At 41.5% G+C, this 26,125-nt stretch overlaps 1 protein-coding gene across 9 annotated transcripts in view; it reads left to right on the top strand.

Moving 5' to 3' along the window:
- Positions 1-26,125, top strand: part of RGS6 (regulator of G protein signaling 6) — a 288,240-nt gene that overhangs the window by 148,157 nt on the left and 113,958 nt on the right. The gene's annotated exons all lie outside the window — the stretch shown is intronic.

Here is a 26,125-nt window from a genome sequence, read left to right as displayed (position 1 = left end):
GTAAACATTTTTCCATAGTTCAGCCTACTATGTGCAAGATACAGTGCATAATTCCATCTGAAAGTCTCTGAAATCATATAGTCCATACATAGACTCTTTCCAGACATCTGCCTCCTAGTGTACATTCAGTCCTAAGACCTATCAGTTTAACTTATTCCTCTTCTCATCCTCACAAAGTCAGAGCAGGATTTTGTGGAGACTACCAAGAACTGTAAAATGTGAACAGCATACAATTTGGAGATGGAGAAACTTACTTTTCTGTTGCTTCTTACTTAGACCAGAGTCTGTTCTCCCTGGAGAACCGCACAGTGCAGAAGCCTTGCGTTTCTCCCTCAAGCTCTCCTATCGTGATGCCTGGCCTCTCCCTGGCGGTGGTGGGGCAGCGTGTGTGGGCTGGTGCTGTGCCCTGGTGGGTCATCCATCAGCTGGGAGCTGGAAGATCTCATCAGTGCAGCAGCCATGTCCCAGTTGGCCCTGGTATCTCTAAGCTTAAACCAGGACTAATGGGAAGAAAATGATACGAGCAAACCAGCTGCCAGCTGGAAAATTATTCACTGGGAGGCTATAGTTACACAGAAGGAAGAAATTGCCAGTTACTTTTGCACTGCCTGTTTTTTGATTTGGGAAAAATATTTGCAGTGTGCATCCTTGGTACAGTGATGTGATGAAAATAAAAGGCAATTTCTTAATTTTATTCTTATGCCAAATTCAACTTGACATTTTGAAACTGCTCAGTTGTTTTCAAGGACTAGAAAATATTTTCGAGTTCTTTGAAGGGATTATGCAGGAGGCAAACCAGTATGTGTTCCTAATTTACCCAGCAGAATAATTAAGTCTTTCAGTTGCAAAGAACTGAAAATCTTCTTTAAAATTAAAAAAAAGTTTTGAAAACAAGGAATGGTAGTGCTTAGTCTTTTGCAGAGCCAGAGTTCGGAAGCACTTTGTCTGATTCATTGCTGCTTTAGGCTTGTCCAAGTCTGAGCTAATTCCAATAAAACCAACAGGATTCAGTCAATAAGAAATAGGATTCATATGCTGCTGAATCAGATCCTGTGATATTTAATCAGTACAGAGACACTGGGCATGGGGGAATGTCTACAGTACATAATGGAGCAAGGGTCTGGGACCCACCCGCAGGCAGGGAGCTGAGGCACAGGACGCGGTGCAGCGCTGCAGGACTCACTACCTGTTCGGCAGGACGTAGTGCCGCAGGTTCGTGCACAGCTGACTTTGGAGAAAAAGCCCAGAAATCTCAGTGCAGAATAAGCCCAGGTATCCCTGTTGCCACTTAGTGCACGTGCCCTGAGTTTTAGTCTACCTATGCTGATACACGTTTGGAGTAGTTTGGTGAAGTCAATAAAATACTACTGATGTGGCATGAAAATGGTCACAATCGTTCCTACTATTTGAGCAGCTTTCTGAAACGTGGCACTAGCTAAGTCTAATGAGAATAGTGCGGATTGAATGAGGAACTTGTTCTGGTAGGTACTTTTTTTAAAATGTTGAGCTCCAGAGGAAAAATATGTTAATTCAAAGCACAGTAGTTCAGATAATAATAGATTTTTTTAATATAGAAACTATATTTGGAAAAACTTTCAGTAGTCATGCAAGTTTCCCTACAAAATCCAAACTGAAGAAAAGTTGATGGAAAGTTTTCTCTGAAGCACATTGTGAGAAGGTAAGGTTTTGATAAAAGAAACTTTACTCTGCTAAAAGGTGACAGTAGTAAAAAGAATGACCTCATTTCAGAAACTCAGGAGAAAAAGAGCCTTAAAATGCCAGCTGTCCCCAAGAGATGTGATCTAGGAGCTTTGACAGGTAAAGAAGGAATTCTTAGAAGTGCACACTCTCCAGAAAGTAAAAAAACTGAACGTTTCTCTCGCAGGTTTCGGTATCGGCAGACTTTTAAAAATGTTCTCTGCTGTCTTGGACTCTGCTTAGCTGCAGGTTTTGCACCTTGCTTTCAGAAAAAGTGCCTGGATTTAAATGGAAAAGCTTCCTATATAACTGCAGAAGAAGGAACTCTGAACTTTAGCTTCCCTGAAATGTGTACTAGGGTTGCAACTGAAAAAAATTCAATGGCATTTTATGCTATGTTTAGAAAAATGGGGAGGATGATGGAAGGGACTTGCATCAATCATTGCACTTGCCTCTTCCTGAATTTGAAAGGTCACCAGGGGTTTTACCTCAGTGTTTCAAATTAAAATCTGCTTTAAATGCATTTTAAGGGGGTGGGAAAAAAAAATCAATGTGTTGGAAAAAGCATATTCTTCTCCTTCTAGGCAAGAAATGATATGCTAACAGTAATGGTTTTTCTTCCATCATTTTCCAGGATTGCCTTCTGTTTAAGGAAGGAACGAGAAAACAGCTTAATTATTGTTTAAATGAACTGAAAGACAGTTAAAAATCCACATTTTTATCCATTCCACCAAAAATGGATAGAAGGTAAAATGGTCAGATGAGTGTTTGGAACCAGATGTGAACTTGGGTTTAGATCGGTTTATGATAATGCTCAAAAGTTTTTTTTTGAGCACGCCAGGGTAGTGCCCAGAGTTGAACCCTGGGAGTTTAAGCATGATTCCTGAGCCTGTACCAAACATAACTTCATACTTTCTTCTGTGTCCTTCTTCATCCATCTAATAGCAGCCATTGGACAGGGTCCTAGTATCTACAAAGGTCCCATCTACCTTTTGTTCTGGGGTGAAGCTTTGAAGTGGTTGTGAATTGCTTTCACATGTTCTCCATCCTCTTTGCAATTGCAATGTTACTCTGCAATTTATCGTTCCCTACATGAGAAGCTTGTAGAATTGGGTCCCAAATTATCTACAGTTAAAAAAAAAAAAAAAAAAAAAAAAGCTCCTTGTACCTGGCATGGGAAATTTTTCCCAGTTTTGGTCAGGATACAAGCAAAAGTCATGAAAACTGTTTTTCCCAAACCCTCACATTTTGGCATTTTGGTTGCTCAGATCAGTGAGTGGAGAGCCACTGGAGAACACCAGAACTTTTAGCATCCCACATCCCGCCATGAAAATCCTCTAAGTTAATTTGACAAGTTATTATTGTTTTTTCTAGGAATTACATCACTGGTCATAACTTTGATTTATCCATGTAAACCTTTCGACAGTTTGCATGACATGGTGCTAGTAAGCAGCCTGGTACGACTCTATCCAGTATGTATTCTCCACCGTGTCTTTTTTTTTTTTTTTCCTGCAAAACTGAAGTGATCACGTTACAGGTTGGCTGGCAATTTAGGCAATAACTGTAGATAGTTATACAATGTTAGCATGAAAGTCTTGCTCTTAGAGTTTTGGATTATTGTGCAAATAATGAAATATTGTTACTGTGGTTAATAAGAGCTCCTTGCCATCTGTGCAGTGATATTGCCATAAAGAAAAAACAGGTATATTTTTCTGCCCCACTTTCATGTCATATATTATTCATATTATGTTTGAGAAGTAAATTTCATTCTTCAGGGGATGTTTCCCGTATGGATTTTAGCTGTTAACTATTATGGAAATCTGATAAATCTTCAGGATCCTTGTAAATTTAGATTCTTCCACTCTTTCCTCTACAAGCAGATTTGCAAAAAATAGATACTTAGTCACAGTTTGTGCGTGGAGATATTATTGTGGGAGCAGTTCCTGTACTTTTTAGGCTTAAATTTTCTACAGCAACCCTGTAGCCATTCCTCTCTGGGTCAGCTTATTGAGGTACATTTTGCTGTGCACAGACTCTTCAAGCAGGATATTCACAAAGTTAAAGCATAAAGCAGTTATTTACTGGGCAATACACAAGGTAGATGGGTAGAACTTGGGAGCTATTGAGCGAAGCAGTCCTAGTAAGGCATGAGATAAGCTGGGCAGTTGTCAGCAGGTGGGGACAGGACAGGCTCTGCAGCCTCCTGGAAGGCGCTGGTCCTCTGCGTTGCTCAGTTGTGGTCTTTCAACTTCATGTTCTTCCTGAAGAGCTTGGTGTCTTTTCATCTCGGTGCTTTTCTTCCTAAGCTCTTGGATGTTAAATGTCTCCATCTCCATGATCTTACCTCTGCCTGCAGCTGCACCTTTTTTACCATGCGTGTCCCTGCTCTGTGGAGTTTCTCACAACTTAGCAGTTCACCCATAAGGTCCTGCCTGACTTGTTGCAGAAGGCAGCAGATGCATAGAGGATGAGGTTAATGGGCAGGAGGAGAAGGCAGGGCGACGGTAGCCCATGTAGCTGCCTTCTGCCTCCGTCACAGAGTTCCTGTGTGGCGGTGAGCAAATTGCTTGAAACAAATAGTCATTAATTGTATTCTCCTTGTTTTCTGCAATTTCTTGATTTCTGAGAGGCTGACTTTACAGCTGGAATGCAACTCTAACGTTTTCCACCCCCTGCGCAGGACATGTCTGCCAGGCAAGGCACTCGGGCCTATCGCAAAAAGGTATAGATTAGAAAAGAAAAATTCTAGCCTAGCCACTGGGGGAAAAAATCATAAATGAAAGTTAGCCAGTGTTGCCTCAGTTCAAGAAAATATCTGCTTAAAATAACTTGATTTTAATGGTGTTTATTTCATACTTGTTCATTGAGCAGAAAAGGATATTTTTTAGCTGTGCCATAGCTACAAATAATCTTCTAATGTGAGGTGAAACAAAACCTGCATGTAAATAGTTTTAATCAACAGTCTGTGAATGAACTCAGGTTAAGTGTATGTTAAAAATAGAGAAGGCAGAGACTATAACATTTTTCTACCAATTTTCTGTTAATAATTCATAGAACTTCAGCCTTTTCCAACTCTCTCTTTTTACTGAAAAAGAAGCAAGTAGAAGTGATAAAAAGATTCTGATGATTCTTTGGTGCAAATTAGTGTCCTACATATGATTTGTCATAATTTGTGTGATTTGGCCATATTTGTAACACCTATTTATCTTCCTGTTTTGGAGAAAGATAAGAAAAACTGTTCGTAAAGTACTGTGGGCAAGAAGTGCTTTCTTCATCCTGTAGGCAACTGTATTATGCCTTGAAGCATGAGATTTGGTTAACCTGTCCCATTGTATAAAATTGCACAGCAGCAAATTCTATTGAATAGTGGTACTCACTTTCTGTAGTGCCTGAAAGCAGCTTAATATCTCCTACTAGTGACTTGGAGAACTGCTAAGTCCTGGTGGTGTGACGCTGGAGAGTCATGGCCACAAAGTTTTGACAATGCATAGCAGCTCTTGGGTCATCACAGAGGACAACACTACATCACTTTGAAGGCTGTATGACAGCCACTGATCCCTCTTTCCACAAGCTACTGAGTGGAGATCATATCTGGTCTCTGGCCTTCCTTCGTTGACTACTGAAGGGTCTTTTCCCTTTCCCTCTTCCCTCTCATTTCTTGTACGTTTTCTTTTTTTCTCAAAAAAGAGGAGTAAGAAGCATCTTTGTAGCTCTCGTCTAAGAAGGTGTTTCTTGTGTAGTCTTGAATTTTACCATGAAGTGCTCTTTCAATCAGTCCTTTGTGTCTTATGGTGTATTATGTCTAACATTTAAACAGACGATCACCTGCTAAATGCGTAGGCTTCAGGAGAGCCTACTATGATTGCTCATCACTATCGCTTAGAATGATTACATCTTCAGATGTAGCAACCTGCTATATTGAATTCACTAGCTTCAAGAAACTAAATTATATTTTATAGAGTATGATGTCCACTGTCCTAGTTATATGTGAGTAGAAAATATGTGCTTGACCCAAAAAGGTTGCAGCTCAATTTAAAAGAAAAAACAATGTGTGCATTTAAAAGCAAAATAAGACAGTAGGATGAGAGAAAGTAGTAGGGAAATACAGTAATGATTTACTTTAAGGATTTTTGTCTCTTGATTATAAGTTTTGGACACTTGTTTCCCCAAGCAGTCCTTTATCCTCACGTGAAAGAGGAAGAAGAGCACGATGAGTCTTTTCCACCCCTGTCAAGTCTGAGAAAATTAAATTCCTTCTAACACTACTCTTTTTCAGGCTGAATAATCTGTGTCTTGTCAGTCCACCACTATGTAACTACTGGTGCATCACAAAACTGTATTTGGATAGGAAATGAACAAACACTCCATGACCTACACTCGCTCGGTTGTCCTCAGACAGTATTGATACCTCCCCATGCATATGGCAAGTATGGCTGGAGACCCTGCATGCTGCCAAGTTGCAAGGGACCCATAAGGATCATCGAGTCCAACTCCCTGCTCCTCGCAGGACTACCTAAAACTAAACCATAATGACTAAGGGCGTCATCCAGACGCTCCTTGAACTCTGACAGGCTTGGTGCCGTGGCTGCATCCCTGGGGAGCCTGTTCCAGTGACCGACCACCCTCTCAGTGAAGAACCTTTTCCTAATATCCAGTTCTTAGTAGTAAGGAAGAATGTGTCAGAATCAAGCATTTGCCTACCTGTGACTGGTAGTTTTTTAGTTAGTTTTTTCCATTGATTCTAATGAAACTGTATTGCTGTAACCACTTCCTTTTCCTTATTAATTATTAGGTAGAGAAGATTTTCTGTTTGAGTTTGGGCTATACGCGAGAGCCTAGTGCAAGACTGGCACAAGCTTTCTGTCTTTTGGCGAGTTTTTTATTTGTGTTATTTGTTCCTTACTTGATAGTGCTTCATTGCTTTGCATCCCTGTCCTAAAAAAGGCATTAGTTAATAAATGGCAGAGAACACTTCAGTCTAAGCTTTACTCTCTAGTGCCACACATGCTGCAGGGACTGACGTGGCTGATTTGTTCTCATCCCTCCCTGCTGGTGTCTAGCCCTTTTCCCTTTCCTCCATCCCTCTCAAGTTAGGAAGCAGTAAACTTTCTTGGAGTGTTACATATCGCATCAGCTCGGTGCCCCAACTTTGGAAATCCTAAGGCTGACTGTGATGACAAATTGTTTTCTAAGCTCCAGTAGGTTCATATGGGCAGGGAAATACTTTTCCTTGAAGAGAGTCAAAGAGTGGGTGATGTCCCTCCTACATATACACAGAGCACAAGAAGAGAAGATCCGCAAACACACCTTCAATGCAGTTTCCTTTTCCCCTCAAAATACGGTCCTTCTGTAGGGAGTGGTGGGCAATAAAGAAATAGTAGTGGCCTGTTTGTTTTTTGTTTTTTTTTTTAATATTTGGGGATGCCTGGTCTGATACTATGAACGATAACTTACCAGGATCATCCAGCAAATTGTCAGCATTATTATATATTTCTAATGTAGATCTGAGTTGCAGAAAGGGAAGAATCCTGGGAAATCACAGGAAAATTCAAATAAACCCCAAACATATATTACTTTATAGAGTTAGAATACCTGATGGTCATTCAGCTAAAGTAATCTTGGAGATTGCTAATAAGTGTAGTGTATGAGCTGTTTTATTCTAATGTGTGTTACTAATTATCAGGTTGTAGATAGGGCTTGTTGTAATCTTAGTGTCAAGCTGTCAGAGAAAGAGCAACCAAATTAAGTTAAATTGACTGATGACCACGCCGTAATCACCACTGAGGTAAAGATGGGTTGCAGTGTGTGAGTAATACACTACAAATTGCTATAATGTCCAAGTTCTTTTTTAAGCATGTATAGCACTGCAAAATGCCAGCTTAAGCATTAGCTGGGTTTTCATTGCTAGGATCTAAATATTTATTCTGAGGTGAATTGTACTGGGAAGACACAGAATTTATGCTACCAAATGTGTATCATCTTGGAACACATCTAGCATGCAAGCGCATACACTGAGAGAAGAGTTAACAGATGCTATGGGCGCTGGAGAAATGCATTTATTGTGAAGTCCTTTTTTACTGTAATTACAGCTGGGAAGACAATCTCCAGCAAGGCATTAAATTGGGTCAACAGCTAAAAAGGCTTGGGAAGAGACATTGATGACAGCAAGTGGTGTATATACAGATACAGGAAATAAACAGCAATGCGGTGCTGGGCATGACAGGCTTTTAAATGCTGTAAGGGTGCCATTAACATATAAGTAATAATACATTAGAGAAAATACGGTTATCATGAGATGATGAATAATTCTCAGATGTTAAGGCATTAGGCTCAGCAGACTGCTTCTAATCCTATGGGACTGATTACTCTGCAGTAGCCGTATCCCCTGGAATCATCTTGTACAGTAGCTATTATAAAATATCTTAGTTGTTATTACTTAAAGAAGCTACGCGGATGAGTGCTGTCATCATTAAAAGACTGCAGGTATAAGCTTTTCAGACACGTGCTTGTCCTCCCATTACGCCCTGGTAAGATCTTGCAGAGCCAAGCTGAATCCTGGTCTATGGTTAAAAATTAAACAAAAATCCTGTGCCAGGTATTCACGTTCATGTGTGGGGCAGAGTAAAGCTGTCACTTCAGATTCATAGCGTGCAGTAACTGTGCAACTGGAAGATTTGACAAGTTATCTATTTTAAAGGTGAGGAAGACTCTCCTGCCTTGGGGTTACCTTTCAGAGAAAAGATAAGATTTTGTCAGAGGTAGAAATTTGGAGGAGGCAAGGCAGATGGGGTCGCATGTGATAAGTCACCAGAACTGAGCAGTGTTTGCCTGAAGAGTCTGATCCCTGATCAAAAAATTTAACAGTGCTTTGCACTTACAGACAGCTTGCCTCCAAAGCGACGTGTGGGAACAAAGGAAATCTCGGCAGCTCTGTTAATGAGTTTGAGTGATTATCAGGACTGATGGTTCAGTATTTAGGCCCACACCACAACTCCAGCACCTACTGTCCCTCACCCTGTTGAGAGCCTGGCCTCCCACCTCTGCTCCCTGGCTGCCTGAAGCCGTGGTGGGGGGCTCCCAGGGCAGCCCTTACCTTCTTCACCATTGCCAGCGTGTGCCTCGCTGTCACCATACCTTTTTCATTTGCTTACTTCCCAGTAGGATCTTTTCTTCTGTTTGCTGCTGATGTGTGTCTGGGGCTCATTAGTAAATGTAAATTTTACTGATCAGTAAAAAAGGTGCTCTGAGTGATCTTGGAGAATAATAGATCAGGGAGGAGCGTGCTGTGCAGAACAGCTTGGGCCTCTGCTGCACCATTTGCTGCACTTCCTTCCATGGTTTATTTTTATTTAGGTGCAACAGTTAAAGGACCATAATAATGTATTTTCTAATGCCTCTCTGTGTGCCTCTTGCAGTATCTGAAACTGAAGCCCACTGCAGGATTAGCAAACACTATGTTCATCCTGAAATTACTTGGAGAGGGGAGAGTGGCTTACACTGTTTGAATTGGCCCAGTCACACCGATACTGTTCCACAAACAGTTGCATTTGAGTGTTTGATGAATGTTATTCATACAAATGTGACTAAGAGCTCTGAGTCAGACACGGTGTAGGCAGCCTATGTGCAAAGTTTCCTTCACAGCTCTGCCAATGCATCTTAATCCTGATTTTTAGCAATTCCTTGTGCTATTTCGGTCTTGGACCTCCTCCCTACTGTGGTCATCACCAGGCACATAAACAGATGTATATGCGTGCACAGCTCTGACAGCGTGCATCCCTTCTTGTGCCATGTTTTTATTCCAGCCCAGGCTTCCAAACTGATCTGGCAACATAACTCAGATCTGATCTGCAGCACAGCTTATCGCTGGTCATAAATCACTCTGCTGACATCCAGGTCTGCAGTACTGTGGCAGAGGACACAACATAGATAAATGTGGAGAGGAAAAGGGGATATAACCTGGTCTCATTAGCCTAAATTAGCTTAAATGTACACATATCTCTTAAAGGTGTTACAAAATTATAATCGAGAATGATAGGGCACTGTACTTGCGAGAAGAGATGCCCAGGAAAAATGCAATGCTGATAATAAAATGAAGCAACATAGCACTCCTTGAACAGTGTACTCGCATGCTTGTGCTGTTATTTATGATCAGTGGCTGTAGCACTGAAAATGGATAAGGGTAATATACTGATCAGTTAAAGGGAAAACAGTGCCAAGGAAGGAGAAGGTGCTGTTGAACTCTACAGAGTAAATTAGTTGTGATTTTTGTCTTGTGCTCTTCTGAAACTTTGAGAAATCCCTATTAGGTACTTGTGGTTTGGTTGCTGTTAGCTGTAGGGCAAGAGCAATCCTGGTATTCCCAGCTTGCTTTCACCTGCCAGCAGAAGCATGGGCTGGCTTTAGGCTTTCCAGGTCTCACAGAGAAACACTGGGTGAAATTCCAGCAGAGAACGAGAGCTGGATTTGCTTTGCTCTGGTGTAGTGAATACTGCCAGTAGTAACAGGTCCAACGAACATGCTTTCTTAGGTCATTGCTGCCGCAGGAGGATGACCTTTTTTAATTGTCAATATTTTTATGGAAATGTGTATAGCACTTAAGGTACTTTTTTAACTCTACAATTTTCCATTAGGCTTTTAAGTAGTTTAAATACATACTATTGTCAAATGGACCATAGTTTGATAGCCTTTGATGTTTTGTTGTACATTTAAATAGTTTGAGGTCTCATTTTAAATAAGTATGCAGTTTTCAGATGCTGCTTTGAATGAGAAAATGCATGTTATCTAGGTGTTGAATGAAACAAGTGTGTTTAGGGTAATATAATGCATATGCATATTTGATTGCATCCTATGCTCTCACTGTTGTAAATGAGTACTTAAAGTAAAAAAATCTGGTTTGAGTGGGAAGAAGCTGACAGGTATGGAGTAGTGGTGATGAAAATAAAAACAAGGGGAAAACAAAGTGTAACAAGAACAAAATACAGTATATTTTTCTTCTGGGCTGTCAGGGAAGTGATGTGACCAGCACATTGCAGTCTTGCTGTAATCACTTACTTCTGAAAACAGTCAAAGATGCTGCAACGCTGCCAGACCTTTGCCAAAGGTGGTACATACATCCCCCACGGGCCAAGGAAATAAGCAGCTAAAGAAAACAAGCAAATCCTCTGAAACGGGGTCTCTAAGCAAAATGGTTGATTTTTTGCTAGTGCAGGCTTTTTGATGAACTGGACAGATTATCTCTCAACTAAAGACTTGTACTCAAAAGAAAATTCCTGAGGTTGAGTAGCTCAAAGGAAGTTCAAGTGGCTGGAGGCTCTAAAGGGGGCACTGAGAGCAGGGAGGCATTTGTTTTTCCAATCACTGCGCAGAAGGGATGTGCTAAATGTGAGACAAGAAGATCCTAGAAATGTGCCGTGGTTTGGGGTCTTGTGGGCCTACTCTCAGCTGATGGGCTTTCTCCTGAAGGAGAAGAGAGGTGAAGGGTCCCACTCTGCAGACACACTTGCTCTGCTTTGATCTACCCAGCCTTCTGAGGCTTTTGAGTTACTAAATTTGGGGTTTATGCCACTTAGGAACTGAAGTTAACTTACTACCATGACTCGCTGCATACAGGCTGGTGTTTCCAAAGTCACCTGCACAATAAAAGACATACTAACAGCCATACCTGTTACAGTCTGATTGCAAGAGGTTAACAGCTTGAAAAGAGGAGAGCGAAGGGTTTAGCTGGTAAACTGGTACCCTCCTCAGAAGCACTTATCAGTGCATTGTTGGAAGTCAGATCTAGAGGAGGAACAAAGGATATGTAAACAAAAAAGCCTGTGTTTGCAGGTGTTCACTGCAGGCCAAGACAAGGTGAGGGTGCTAGGGATGAGCTTGAGGGAAACCTTGCTACAGGGGCTTCAGATATTATTACCCTGAATATTACCCTCTGTAAAAGAGACTGAAAAGAATTTGTGCTCTAAACCTTAGCTGCACCCCTTTGCAGCCCAGAATAATACCTTACAGCTATTCTGAAATGGAGGTTGCACTAAGACATCGGAGTGTGAACTGCAGTGTAAGTATAGATTTGCTTCTGCAGACTTTGCTGGGGGAACTTGCAACTCCTGTCACACAGCTAGGGGCACTAATATCCTAAGCTGCTGCAGTGTTTCATTCAGCAAGTGTGAGCTGAAGCACCCTCTGTGTACAACAGGCACCCTGTATAATGCTCCTGTGAACTTGCAGTCCCTGAAGCATGACGTTGTGCCCACTGGCATTTCTGAAAGGAGTTACAACTAATAGAAACTACGAGCATGATTTCAAGAGCTGTGCAAGAGTAACTATGATAGGTACCTCGCACTATCTGTGAATGTTCCTCTCTGCTCAGGGAAGATCAGGGGCTTGGAAATAAGTAAGCTGCTGCTCGGTATGGTGGGATGGAGACAAGGCAAGGAAATGCAACAGCTTTCCCTTTGAGGCACAGTGTTCTGCTTAGGGCAACCTGCCTCTTTCAGCTGGGATGTTTTTCGCATGAGAAATGCCATTTCTTCATTTCTTGGAAGACCCTGTCAAAGGAGCTGGGGAGAGCAAAGTCCTCCAGAGAGAAGAGCTGCACAGGGGGCTTGGCTGGGCACCCTGCAAGAAGCTGCTGCAGTGGTAGCGTCAGCCCTAGCAAACTCCAGGTTTCCTCACTGTTTCTGTCTCCAGAGTGCTCTTGTGAAAGCCTGATTGCGTGTGCAGCTGCACCTCATGACCTCCCAAGTAAAAGCATGTGAAGAAGGTATTTAGTTTTCATTAGCTAGGATAGTTGCTACTAATTAAGCAATGTAAAAAGCCTTCAAGTTAGGTGCAAATTGGATGTTCCTTTTAAAGACTCTCATGAAGGTGTGTTTCTAATTAAAGATACTTTGCTTGGCTAGGTGAGAGCCATTTTACTTGCTATGTCTGTGCAGGAAGCTGCATCTGTTTCCATTAGCTGTCCCACATGCATGGGTGAGTCTAACTCAATTTGTCCACATTAACCCTCGCAGCAGGTTTGAACAGGGCTGAGGAGGCAGCACAGCCTGTTCCTGGGTCCCCAGTTTGCCTGTGGCAAGAATCGGGGGCTGCCTTACCCAGCAGAAATGTGTGTGCTTTTCTTTTTGTGAAGAGGCTGGAAATGCTTGCTGGCAAAAGCCACCAGTCTCGGGCAGCTGCTGGAGTGGTGGTGGCCTGTGCCCCTCCCCAAGGCTGGCTGGGGCAAGGCAGGAGCAGGGATGGTGAGAACCCAGGGCCTGCTCCAGCTTTTACTTGTTTAGTTGAGTGATGTTTGGGCATTCAATTTTAATTGTTAGCGAAGCACCTTTAAAATTCAAGAGAAGATGGGCAAGCAGTTGTCTTCTTCATCTCCAATTGCTGTCTGTGACTTGGAGCAAACAGTGGGTTAAATTCCCTGGTCTGTGTCTGAGTCAGTGGGGCTCTGTATCTTCTTGGGGTTTGCTTTTCCTTGACTCTTCACCCAGCTGTGAAGGTCATTGACTATTTCTTACCTAGCTGGCAATAGGTTTGTAAGGCAACTCTCCTCTCCTAAAATACAGTTTTATGCTCATTTCTCATTCAGTTAATTAGAGCAAAAATCCAAGGTTCATGTCAAGTGCAATTAAAAATGTCCCTGGACTAAGTTTTGGACTCCCAGTGCTAATAGTAATAACACTTGCTTTTGTATTTGTAGCTTGCTTATGCCTTAGTGATGATAGACCCAATTCATAAATGTGATTTAGTGCAATATAAGCAGCAGAAGTTTGTCCAAAACAGCATCCTGTAACTTGTTTAGTCACAAGTTATTTTAAAAATTGTGCAGACAGATAAAGCTGAAATGACAGAACATCGACTCTCCCTGAATTTCTATTTGTTTAAAAAGAGAAAAACATTCAAGTCACACGTTTTTACAATTCCTTGAGATCCCTAATGAGAAAAAGAAAAACTTGTAGAAGGGCTGCTACTGGTTTAAGAGACCAGATTGTGACCTGACCCTGTGCAAGAAAATGGAGCATAAGATTGATCCCTCAAGAGCACGCTTTAAGAGACAGCATCTCAAGTCCAGATGCTGCTTGGACAGCCCCGTTTGCCCTGCTTTGGAGGGCAAAGCAGGCCACGGGAGAGGGCTGGCAGAGGAGCTGTGGCTCTATCCCCACTTGACCTCAGCCACCGAGGCTGGTTGGCTGAATAAATTGCAGGAAAGGGAGGGATTTCTCATTTTGCTCTCCGTAGGAGGAAATTCTGATAAAGAATTAGCAGATAAAGCAACAACAATAAGGACAGGAATATAGGTATTGGAGACTAAGAGCAGGCTTTTAAAAATATTGGCCCAGATTTCTGTGAAGCAGCATCCCTTCCAGCGTTCCCCCCTAGGCAGCACACTGCTTGTCTCTGCCTGTGTCTGCAGCCGCTGCCCAGGTGTCTTACTGGGACCTCAAAGGAGGGGCGAGAAGGATATTTTATGCTAGTTTAGTTTTCAGTTCCTAGAGGACCAAAACAGAAGACTCGATCTAAAAAGATAGGTTTTTCTTGTGGCTTTTTTGATATTTCCACTTAGGACAGAGCTTTAGAGCAACAAACCCCCATTCATGCGTACATTGCTAAAAGACTCATTTGTTTTGAGCTCAGCAACTAGGGCATGCCAGGAGTTGCCTTTAGCATCATTCAGATGAAACAAATGCACAAGGTTACATGTAACATTTTTAAATGAGTGAAACGTTATTAAAATAGTTTTAAGTAACACACAATATCTTGGGGAAGGCTGTAGTAAAGAAAAAGCAATTCGGAGTAATACTACTTAGGGATAATTAATTTTTATATTTCCGTGTGCAGAGTATATAGCAATAGTTACTGGCTCAAAGACTTTCATCAGCCAAAGCGTAGCTGTTGGCAGTGGCAACCAGTCTAGTTCAGTGGCTTTGTGTGAGTGTATCCCTGCCTCCTACTTGTCACAGATCCTTTAAACTGTTCTATTCAGCTGGTTAATACTCAACACACTCTGAATATTTACTTAATAGTTTGTCAGTATGTTATCAATAAATTGATACAGAAGTGACCTGCAGTTTGCTATGTGCACAAGATCAATGTATGTAGGAACAGAGCTGGGAGAAGTGGACAAACTACGGACATAACTCCAGTGGTATGAGTTATTACACTTTAATAGAAATGTTCATAAACAAACTTTAATAAACTTGTCAATGAAAATGATCATAAAGCAATTATTTGCAGCTGGGAATGTAAAAAGATATGGAAAATCTGAGACTGTCATCATTAAAAGTTTGGGGTTTTTTGGTTTTTGTTTTTTTTTTTAAATAATAAAGGAATAATTCCTTAAAATATTTTATGGTATTTTATAAAGAAAAACTTCATGGCCAACTTCCTATTGAAAATGCCATGGACATGAAAACCCACACAGAATTAGAAACAGAACCACTGAAAGATACTACATGATAACTGAGCAGTTTAATTTCTAAAAACACGGAGGAACCCTAGCTTCTACTGAAGCTACTTGGAGATGTCAAAAATTCACATGTTCTTAAATCTGCCATATGAAACAATGGTGTGGAAAGTGTGTGTGGGGGGGGCGTACACCTGTATTCATACTATGTGAATGAGTATTCTTATTTCAGTAGATATTTAGTAAAACTACAAACATGGATTCCTGCAGCGTGTGAAGTTTCTAGTACAATGTGCTTAACAATAAGCCAACATTAATTAACTTGGTGGTACTCAGTGGTACTTACCTATCAAGATGATAATTGTACTCCCCCCCCCACCCCCCCCCCCGACTGAGATATGAAACATTTATTGTTCTTATTGAAAACAACATAACTTCTGCTGTTGTCTGAAATTGAGGACAAGTTTCCTGTGAACTTCTTCACAGGTAACCAGATATCTTTTAAATAATGACTATGTGGGGTTTCGTTCAACTATTTGCCTTCCCCTGAACCCCACCCCCAAACTGATATGTTTAGAAGTGGTTGCCTTCCAACTTTGTGCACTACAACCAGGTAGAGTTTTTTTTATGTCCTGATTCACAACTAGTTGTGTTGGCACCTCAGCAAGGGCAGCATACTCCAGTGCACAGGGCCAAGAACAAATAGCCTTGAATTGGGATGGAGGCACATAACTGGTGCTGGTGTTGGCCTGGGTGCGCTGTAGGACTCCTGAGACAGGAAAGGCAGGCCTGTTAGGTACTTCGGTGAACAACAGAAACACAGCTTCTCTCAGGTTTGCATCTCCAAGTTGACTGCAAATTTCAGCAGGAGCTCTTCCCATATAGGTGGATTGTACGTAAGGTCTCCGTTGTGTGTGGGTTGTCTCAAGGCAAATGGGTGTTGAGTGCTCACTGCAGCAATTCCCACAGCTGTGGCACTGACATGGAAGATGAACTTGGTCTCTCTCTGATGTGTAATCACTTGTTTTGTAGAACCTGTAGAATTGTAACTGTATCTGGTATCTCCCCTCCCCACCAAATATGGGCCAGTGCGTTCAAAAGTTGTGCAAACTGTGAGTTTCAGAGAGGGAATCAAATACATAGTCAGCACGACTGAATAAGCTGAGGTTTTGGAGCGCTCTCCCTCCTGTGCATATGCGGTACCCCCCAGAGAGCTCTCCAAGCTTGGGACTGGGGGGTGACATGTTCTCCTACTTTCAGAGGAGCAAATGCATGGTAGGGAGAAGGTTGACAAAGTAGATGAGGAGACTGAGGTGCTCAGAGATAAAGCTGGGAGGTGACCTTCCCTGAAGCCCAGGGAACTGATGAGAAGGAGCTGCACGTACTGAGGTAAGAGGATCCAGACTACTCTCTTGGTACATCTGGAAGCAAAGGCAAAATGCTTGTGGCCAGTCACTCGTTGCTGGCAACAAGGTACCGGGAAGGACAGAAATCTAGATGGGACGGGAAACAGCAAATACCAGGACAATGAGCATTAAACCCTCAGGGTGACTTGACCTTCAGAGGCTGACGGTACTGTGATTGTGTGCTACAAAACTGCGCTCAGGTATGTTCAAGTGTGCTAGTTCTTAGTCCCAGGAAAATCAAAAAGGCTGTTGCTGACGCCACAGAGCTATCCATCAGGATGCAGGGTAGCAACAGAAATGACCAGACAAATGATATGTGGAAGCTAGTGGTGAATCTTTTGTCTGAATAAGGACTATGAGCAACAGAGAATAGAGACCTATGGATTGTTTGGCTTTTGGAAAGCTTTCGCAGTGTTAGTTGCCTGATCTGCAAACCCATTAGTAGCCTATATATCAGGAGCCAAATCCTGGTAACAGTGTCAAATGTGACAATGCACTCAGACCTCCTTGCATATGAACTCAGTTCTTCTCCTTTCACATTCAGGACTTGGTGTTGCATTTCTGGCAGAGACTGCTCCATCTCTCTGCAAGCGTGTTGGAGAACTGCTTGGGTCTGGGGTGCAGTCTAGAGTAAGCCCCTTCCAGCAGCTCGTTTATGTACTGGAAGACACCAGTAAAAACAGGGTGGCCATGCTCACAGAAATGGCCTCGAATACTCTCAAGAACGCCAGCTTTGAAATCACCATGCAGTGTGCAGTTCCCTTCTTCTTCCCTCTGGCTGTTCAGACATGTATTATTGATGGCCTTCTACCGTCCTCCCTCGCCCTGCTCCTGCAGAGCCCTTGTGCACCGCTGAGCCGAAGCAGGTGCAGAGACCAGCGTGGAGCCTGAGCTGCTGATCTCCAGGCTGTCAGGTCTTGTTTCTTTTCATGCATACTTCCTAGCACTAATAGGGACCACTTGATACTGGCAGAGAAACTGAAGAGGACTTGTAGACAATCTTTTTTTCTTCTTTATCCAGTTATTCAGTTGTTACTCATTTTCTTTTTAATATCTTACTGGTTGGCTGGGTAAGAAATGCAGAGCTGTGTCTTGCTGAGTTGACTGCAGGTGTAAGGTTTCATTTATATGGGACATAAAATGTCACTTTTAAAGCAATGCTCTGTGTTAAAAATCGTAAAGAGAAAAAGTAGTTGTTCACTGTATACCCTTTGCATTTAATCATGGCTGTGGAAATGTGAATAGACACAGCATTCAAACACGGTTGAGTCTAAAAAAAATTCCAGTTCGCTCACACTCATTCATATTTGAAATTGTTCGATTTTTTTTTTTATGGTGTACGCATGTGCACATGCATGTATTTCTCATTAGCCAAGCACATTCACACAGGTTATCTGTCTTTAGAGGAGCATTTTATTTCAAATAAGTATTCTTAGCTTTATGCAAGTTGCAGTATTCATGCATTAATAGAAGGATCAACATTTGCTCTTTCCATGTCTTACAGAAAAAGTGACATTGTGTAAGAGCAAAAAACTGCTCTTAGGTTGTAGAAGGCAAGTGGCAAAAGAAGGTTGTTACTGAATTGCTCTGAATAGTTACTGAAGCGTACTACAAAGCTTGTTACTCAAACTGCCTGAAAAATAGGAATAAATTTGTAGGTTCCGGAGCTGGTCACAATGAAAAATGTTCATCAAAGCTAGGTTTTAGCTTAAACATTCGTACCTGTTCTCTGCTAGCAGGTTGAAAACCAAAGCCCCCCAGAAGCCTATCATTACAGTATTTTAACAGCAAACATCTAATTATGGTGTTCAGCTAATGTAAGGGACAAGCCCTAAGACAAGTTTGTGATTATTTATCTTTGCCAATCTCCTCTGCTAATAGACAAAGACGAGTAAAGCTAATAAACAGTCAGAGTTTGTATGGCAACACAGAGCTCAGAGCCCAGCCATTCCTTTCTCTCTGCTGCAGAGTCTTGGACACAGGCAGCCCGAGGTTCCTCTCTTGCCTTGTAACTGATGGTCAAAGGTCTGCACCTTTGGTTCTGCAGAAATGTTTTATCTACTATTTACTGCCATAGCACCATCTTCAACCTGAGCGTTAGCAATCCAGGAGGAAGAAATCATCCACTGCAGCCCTGATGTGAGCTACCACATTTGGCTTTCGGTCTAAAAGGGCTTATGGCTATTGTGCTCTTCTCCTTCCCTAGGAAAGGTTTCAGATTGAAGGTTGCTGAGCCGCTTGTCTGGTTCTGATGTGTGGAAAGATGAATACACTAAGACGTAAATATGGCACCATATTTCAATGCGTATAGCACTTATCCCTTTAGAGTTGCATGTGCTCAGGTCCTCAGACAGCCTGCACAAATGAGGGAGGGAGGTAGTGGGGGCTCAGGGGCAGGAACTGGCGGCTGGATGGAGGAGCAAGCCGGGGTGGACGAGGGGCACAAGAGGCTGCCGAGGAGGGAGGAACATAAGGGGGAATATACTCTGCAGTAAGTTTTTTAGGTTGTTTTGTTGTTGGGGTGGGTTTTTTTTCCTTACTATGCGAGTAAGAAAACCCCACTGCTGCAGGACTACATAGTTTTATGTTAGGGTAGAATTTATGTATAAAAAATATATTATTCTTTGAGAGATGAGGGAGCTCTAAGGAAATTTCTTTTTGTGCAAGGTTTGTTCTTGCCAACAAGAATTACTATTGTACTTTTGCTTCTGTCTATTTATAGATAGACCTGTAGCTATATTGCTACAAAAAGTTAGCTCACTGAAAGATGAGTTGCTGGAAAGTGTTAGATATCTTTTAATTCTGTTTTACAGATAGTTACGTTGCTTTGCAGTCGGACAGAGAAGAAACTTAGGAGATAAGAAACTTGGGAGATAATTTCTTAGAAAAAGAAAATTATGGAACAGTGAAACTTTGAATCTGTCTCAATAGTGAATATTTCAATACTTCAGTGGCTTTAATAATGACCTTAGCTGGTAAGAAGCTGATTTTATAGCAAAGTGAAAAACCCTTATACTCTTTGTTAATAATTTACCGTTAAGTACTAGTGTCAGACTTCAACACTAATAAGATTAAAAAGCATAGAGGTACAAGTCAGGCCTGCTAATATGTAACTCCTTTGTATCGAAAAGTCAAAGTCATATCTCTGAGGGTTGTTAAGTGTGTTGATAAAAAGTTGGAACAGGAAAATAGTTTAAAACATCATAAAACAGTGTACTTGTAAAACCATAAAATGTATTTCCCATCTGTGTGTAGTTGCTTCCGTTCCATCTTGGAATGAGGAAGGTAAATCATTTTAATGTGGTCTGTGATTTATATTGTAAGTTATGTGCCTAAAACTCATGTTGGTTATGTGTGCTGCTTAGTATGTTACTCTGTTTCAGTACATCAGATATGACCTGTGACCAAATACCCCATCTGTCTCTCAGTTGACATTCGACAATTAAAAAAATCCACTCTTGCAACATAGTTGTTGTGTATTTAACAATTCCGTCTTTCAGCATCAAGGATTTAAAAATGTAGTGGAAAAGATGTTCTGGCTAACCATTCTTGTAGACTTACACAACTGAGATGTATAGGCATTTAACTTTTTTTTTTTTAATCAAACAATATTCTACAAGCAGAAGTATACTAGTGCAGAAACCATTGCTGTGGAAAGTAAGGCAGAGTGGAAGTCAAGACCATGTTGTACAACCAGTTGTTTATGTGTAGTAAGATTTAATACGTTTATGGTGGTGTTATCTGTGCTAGATGTTCTCTTTGCACATAATGAAAGCGTAGTTAATTGAACATGAAATCCATGAGAAAAAATTACCTGGGTCATGCAAAAGGATTATTTACTATTTATGTTTTGGAGCTCATACTTTCTGCATTTAAAAGAAACAAAACCAAACAAACCTACCTGTGTATAGATACAGCTATCACATGACAGTGATATTAAAAAGGGTAAAAGTAGTTCTTTTGTGCTCTGGAGGTAGCTTGCTCCCTCTCATTTGGTATGTTCACACGTTGAAACAGCCACAGAGCTGTAGCCGCAGGATGCGGTGTCTGCTCCTTTTATTCTGTTCTGTCCTTTCTCAGTGAATAAAACAGCAAGTTGGCATTACAGGGCCAGAGACAGGCTTTTGTGTTGTCTGCTGGCAGGAGAGGCGGGCGAGAGCGCCTCGTGTTCTTGCTGGGTAATTCTGCATTGTAAGCAGTGTCTCTTACACAGGCCCTTGTAGAGAAGAATGCAATAAGCTACCAAAAGTAAACAATATCTTTGCAGGATTTCTAACTGTCATTCTACAGGTAACTCTTCTCGCCGTGCCCCCCCCCCCCCCCCCCATTAAGAAAAATACTGGTTAGGTGTCTTTAAAATTGGTGTCTCTGGCAGGGTTCACAGAAGTTGTAGCCACTTCTGCTCAACCAAAGTGCACTTGTGTTCTGCAGAGCTGGGGCACCTCTGGCTCTTTTTGGAAAGGTTTCGATGTGTATTATAAAATAGCGGGTTAAAAGGAACAGCAGAGCCCCAGCCAGGCATTAGACACGTTAAATGCCAGAGTTGAACAAACAGCAGTTTGATGCTGAGATTTGAAAGAAAAGCAGACATGGCATCATTTTTATTAACTGCCACAAGTTGATTGCAAGTGATGTATTCCTTGATTCATTATTAGCAGAAGGAGGAAAACTTTGTTGGGGGGGGGGGGAAGAATCTGACATTTCTTTTTATATGAACAAGGTAAATTATTCTTTTTCCAAAGTGGTGTTATAAATTGCTTTGTTTCAGTATTCCTCTTAGTAAATTGACACTATCATTGCTACCAAAGGACAGAGCTAACAGTAGTAGAACCACTGAATAAATCAAAGAATCAGTGTTGAAGTAAATAACTTTGCCCATGGTGAGGACTGTAATTGAGTCGCAGCAGAACTTATAACTATTGTTTGATTTGCAACATTTGCTTTGCCAAAGGGAAAGCGCTAGTCAGTCTTAGAATAATAAATGGTAGTTGCAGTGCATGAAACTGTTAATGAATCCAGTAATGATGATCATGTTATGAGAATCGTATGTGCATTTTTAATTCATGCCTTCCATTTAGCAACCTGTGAGGTTTGAATTCGGGCTTTTTCATTCTAGCAATAGCTGCTATCAAAGTCAGGGGCCAAAGCAGTTGAGTGGCTCAGTTCAAGAGGCTCTGGGGCTCCTATGTTATGCAAACTGGCCTATCAGCATAACTTAGCATATTTGAATAAATTAATTCCTAAATTAAGATAACTTTGGTCAGAGAGTATCAGATCTGGTTAGATTAATGCTCAGATTTATTTTAAATTTTCCCTGATACTTTTCATTTTACTGCTGCTCACTAACATATCAGAGGGTGAAGTAGAGCACTTGAAAAATGTTTTTTCAATAATTGCTAAATGCTCAGACCTTCTCACCTCACTAAAAAAATGGCATCTGTACTTTGCAGAGTGTTTAGATATGGTGTGGGTGGACAGACCAGCCCTGCCAGTCACTGCCTTTTGTCTGGAACTCTTTCCTAGCACTAGTACAGAAAGCCTTGCAGTGCTAAATACTTCAGCTTTGTCTCTTCATGGGCTAAACCAGGGTCTTCAGTTTCCAACACCTGGTAATCTCATACATTTTTGTGATCATAAAATTATCAAATTTTTGATACATGTATTTAAAAGGCATTAAAAATCAATATGGAGGAAAGATATAGTTTGTAGAGGTATGATAAAAAAAAAATCCAAATCTACATTCTTTTGCTCTCCAACAAACAAATCTTCCCAAAGCCTCTTTCTTCCCTCTGTTCTGAAATTCAAATGAAATAACATTTCCTTTTGCAGTGGTACCTTCAAATCCTGGGTAAAAATTTTGGATTTTTTTCTGTGTCTTTTCCTTTATAATTTTTTTAAGTAATTTTTTAGTTTTATATGTAAAAAAATTGCACGGTGACGCTATCCTGTGGAGAGGGAGAGGAACAAAATACAACCTTTTGATGGTGGTGAACACGGTTTCCTGTAATTTATAAACTGCTCTGCATCTACTTCACAGCATTTGGGGGTGAGGGGGGTGTATCTAATCTTTATTGTGGTATGGCACTTTGCAGTGCAAAGAGTTAAATGATGCATGAAATGACCTGTCACACTGTATTATGTGCCACAGTATTATATACACAGAGGAATGCTTCAAAAAAAGAAAAAAAGGCAGAGAAAACAATTCCTGAAGCCCCATTTTTTTTTGTTGTTTTGAAGAGAAACATTTGGTGTGTGTGTATATATATATTTCGGCATAATTTATTTTAGCTAAGCCACAGGGGCCCATCACCTACCAAAACAGAAGGAAGGGATATATTAAGGGGATATATCAATTCATTAGGGAAAGTAACAGTGGAGATTTGGTGCCTGTGATACAGTTTTCCTCCAGGGAACAACAAAACCAAACTTTTGCATCTCAAACTGGAAATAGCGTATGAACTATTTTCTGAATGGCTCCAAGTAGCTTCATTACTGTAGGAGAAGTTAGGAATATGTTTATGAAGCTTTGTGAAATGAATAGAAAACGATGGTACACTGCATTTCTTATTAAATCATAATATTCTCAAGTTCATACTACATAGTTTCATCTGATTTTGCCAGCAGTTGATAGTGCTTTGCTAAAGGTCAGATTGAAACAAGAAGTCGGCAGTGTAAAAGTCTTGTCTCATGATTCACATGTCCTTCTTTTCACTACAAATACCTTTTGGCCCTCTCACGAGGATATGGACACAAATCCTCCTTCAGGTGTGGGGCCTAAATCCAAGTGCAGATTTAGGCCGTACAGTTTTAAGCAGAAAATAGTCACTTTAAATGGGAGTTACTTTCTTTCTGTTTTCTTCCTCTGTATGCAGAATACGGTCAGGAATGCAGCAGATATATAGATAGATATATAGATATAAAAATTATATTTTTCCCCTCAACTGCAGAGTTTGCTCCCTGTTAAAGATCTGCTAGTGGAGCAGTAAATCTGTTTTGCTTTTAAAAAGTGAGAACTGGGGAAACGACAGAGTCTTCTGAGTGTTTGAGGTGATACAATGACATTCCCTGCTCATCATTACTCAGATTTTTAAAGACAGCAGTAGCAATGCCAAAACTCTGATCAGGCATCCACCAACCCCATCCCCACTTCTTATCTGATTAATATTTATGTTTCTGTATTTCATTTCAATAAATAATATACTTAATGAAATATTTCAGATTAATTATTTCGCAGTTGCTGCATTTTGTGTGTGTGTGTGGGGGGGAAACATGACTCCTGAGGAACAGCTTGTCTTTTTTACACTTCCTCAGCATTGTTTCAAGTAATTTTATTTTCTGCCAGACCCAGGAATGGCCTTTTCCACCCTGTTGCATGGGAAGGCTCATTTTCACACACCAGTGGCGCTGTGAAGGAGGTGGCTGGATAGCCCTTTCCTCCCCAGCCTCGTGTTGAAGGCAGGCGGGGTGGGAGGTGGCAGCTCTGTGTTTCCAGCTCTGGAGAAGGATGATGAGCCTTGAGAATATTGTCCAATTCCCAGCTTTGGGAAGGTGCAAATGAGAGTCTGCTTGGATTTGTGAATGTGGTTTGAAGTGGTTTGGGTCCAGTTCATAACCAGCTCTGCATTTTTGTCAAGATTTGGGGAGCTTCAAGTTCCTGTGTGGGAACAGATTGGTGACCCACCAAAGTCCAGCATTTTTCTGTCTGGAAGTGCCTTATATTTGATGCTGCAGAGGGAAGTGAACTTCTCTGCAAGTACTGTGTTGATCAAACTGCAGTTCAGCATCATGGAGGAGAGAGAGGTGCTGCTTTCTCACGCCAGGTCATACATAGACCACGACAGGCTAGGATTATTGTTTATTTCATGTCATCTAGTGTAATACTGAAACTCCTATGTGCTATTTCTAATCAGGCTTGAAAATCTGGCCTCAAATCATGTTACAAATTGGAGACTCAGCCCGGTGTTGCTGGAGGATTTAAGATTCCTGGAGCTTTCTCAGCTGTTCCAGCACAAAAACAGGTTTCGGCATAATTTTGTCTTGCATGAGAATGCTTCGTTGATGGCCAGAACTCAAAGTGAAATTCAGGGTGTGGGAGCTAACCCCCAAAAGAAGCACTCGCAAAAACAAAGCTGTTGAACTAAACTCTCTTACTTTTGGCACTTGCCAATTCAAGAAGTTTGTGCAGTGTTACTTTAGGTGGCAGCTGGGTCACAGCTTTGCTTCTGGGCATTCCTGAGGTTAGGTTAATGGGCTTCACCCTGGTGCCCTGCCTGTGGTGGGAGCAGCAAGGGGCCCAAATGTGCGTGCCCGCCTGGAACCGGGCATGCAAAGGAACTCTGCCATGTCATGTACGGAGTTTACTCCTTCCACAATAGTCCCTGTGCGGGCTGTGGTAGGCACATCTGCTCCCCTCCTTATTCATCACCGTACGAGCAATCTGGAGATCTGTGTAGTTTTACATTCGGTGCAGTGATGCAACAGAAAAGGAAATCTCTACCGTTTCCGTGGCAACTTGTGCGTCGGACCCTGGCTGGAGCGAGGTGGCAGGATGCTGTCAGTCCCTGCAGTCGGTGACTTCAGTAAAAGCACGTCAAAAGAAAGCACGTGCTCTCAGGCTCCCCCCAAGCCCCTCTTGGTTATTGACATAAAGGGACTGTGGTGAATGTATTACTATAAGTACAGCTCTAGATTTCCTATCGTAACTTTATTCCTTCACATTTCAACCCGTGCTGCTGCTTTGTTTTGATTCAGTCTTCTATCTGCAGATAGTCCCCAGAGCGCTTCAGGATTATCCATTCAAATCTTGCTGAGGATGGCGTGGTCAGAAGTAGTTAGTACTAGGTGACTGGTGACCTGTGTAAAGTGGTCTGGGAGGCTCAGTGCTGTCGCTAGCTGACAGATATCAACAGCCCAGATGCTGTCAGCACCAGTGGCTCCCTTAGCAGCACTGTTTAGGGGACAGAGGGACTGAACTTCTTCCTTTTTTCCCCAAAGGAGTTCCTCCGATTCACATTGCACACTGAGAAACAGTCTATAGGTGATCCCACCCTACAGTTTTCCTGGCTGAAACAATCTGTGCTTTTATGCATGTATCTGTGCATAGGTTTGCATATGTGTTTACATAGTTGTAAGTCACATAAAAGCCACCCCTAATTCATTACATACTGTATGACAGTAATGGTGTAATTTCTTTCAACAAAACGTGACTCGCATCACACCTCAGTGATAATTCTACAGCCATTTGCTTTCCATTGGAGTGCTTTATTTAAAATTCACATCGTCTTCACTGGATATTTATGATACTTTCCTACAGTCATAAAAAGCTTAACACTTCTGCTTATGGAGCAAAGTAAATATTTGGTCTAATTTGCAGTTAACCTGAGAAGGTTTCTAATTAGAGTGGCCGTGCTCTAAATGGTGTAAGATCTCTCAAGCTGGTTACATGCATATATGTGACATCTTTACCATAACTGTAGAAAGCATGGGGAAAAAAGTGCACCACTGTTCACAAGAAACCTCTGTTATGATGTAAAATGCAACAGAGTCTCAAGCATTTGCTACCATAATTACAGTTGCAGAATCAGTAAACTACAGTTCACTTTTAGTATTTTATACAGCTTTCTAACACTCC

Source organism: Nipponia nippon, unplaced genomic scaffold, assembly GCF_047370975.1.
Source record: "Nipponia nippon isolate SJK-2023a ecotype South Korea unplaced genomic scaffold, ASM4737097v1 scaffold_10, whole genome shotgun sequence".
NCBI classification, from domain to species: domain Eukaryota; kingdom Metazoa; phylum Chordata; class Aves; order Pelecaniformes; family Threskiornithidae; genus Nipponia; species Nipponia nippon.
Note: the sequence above shows the minus strand (reverse complement) of the source record. Positions and strands in the feature narration are given on the sequence as shown.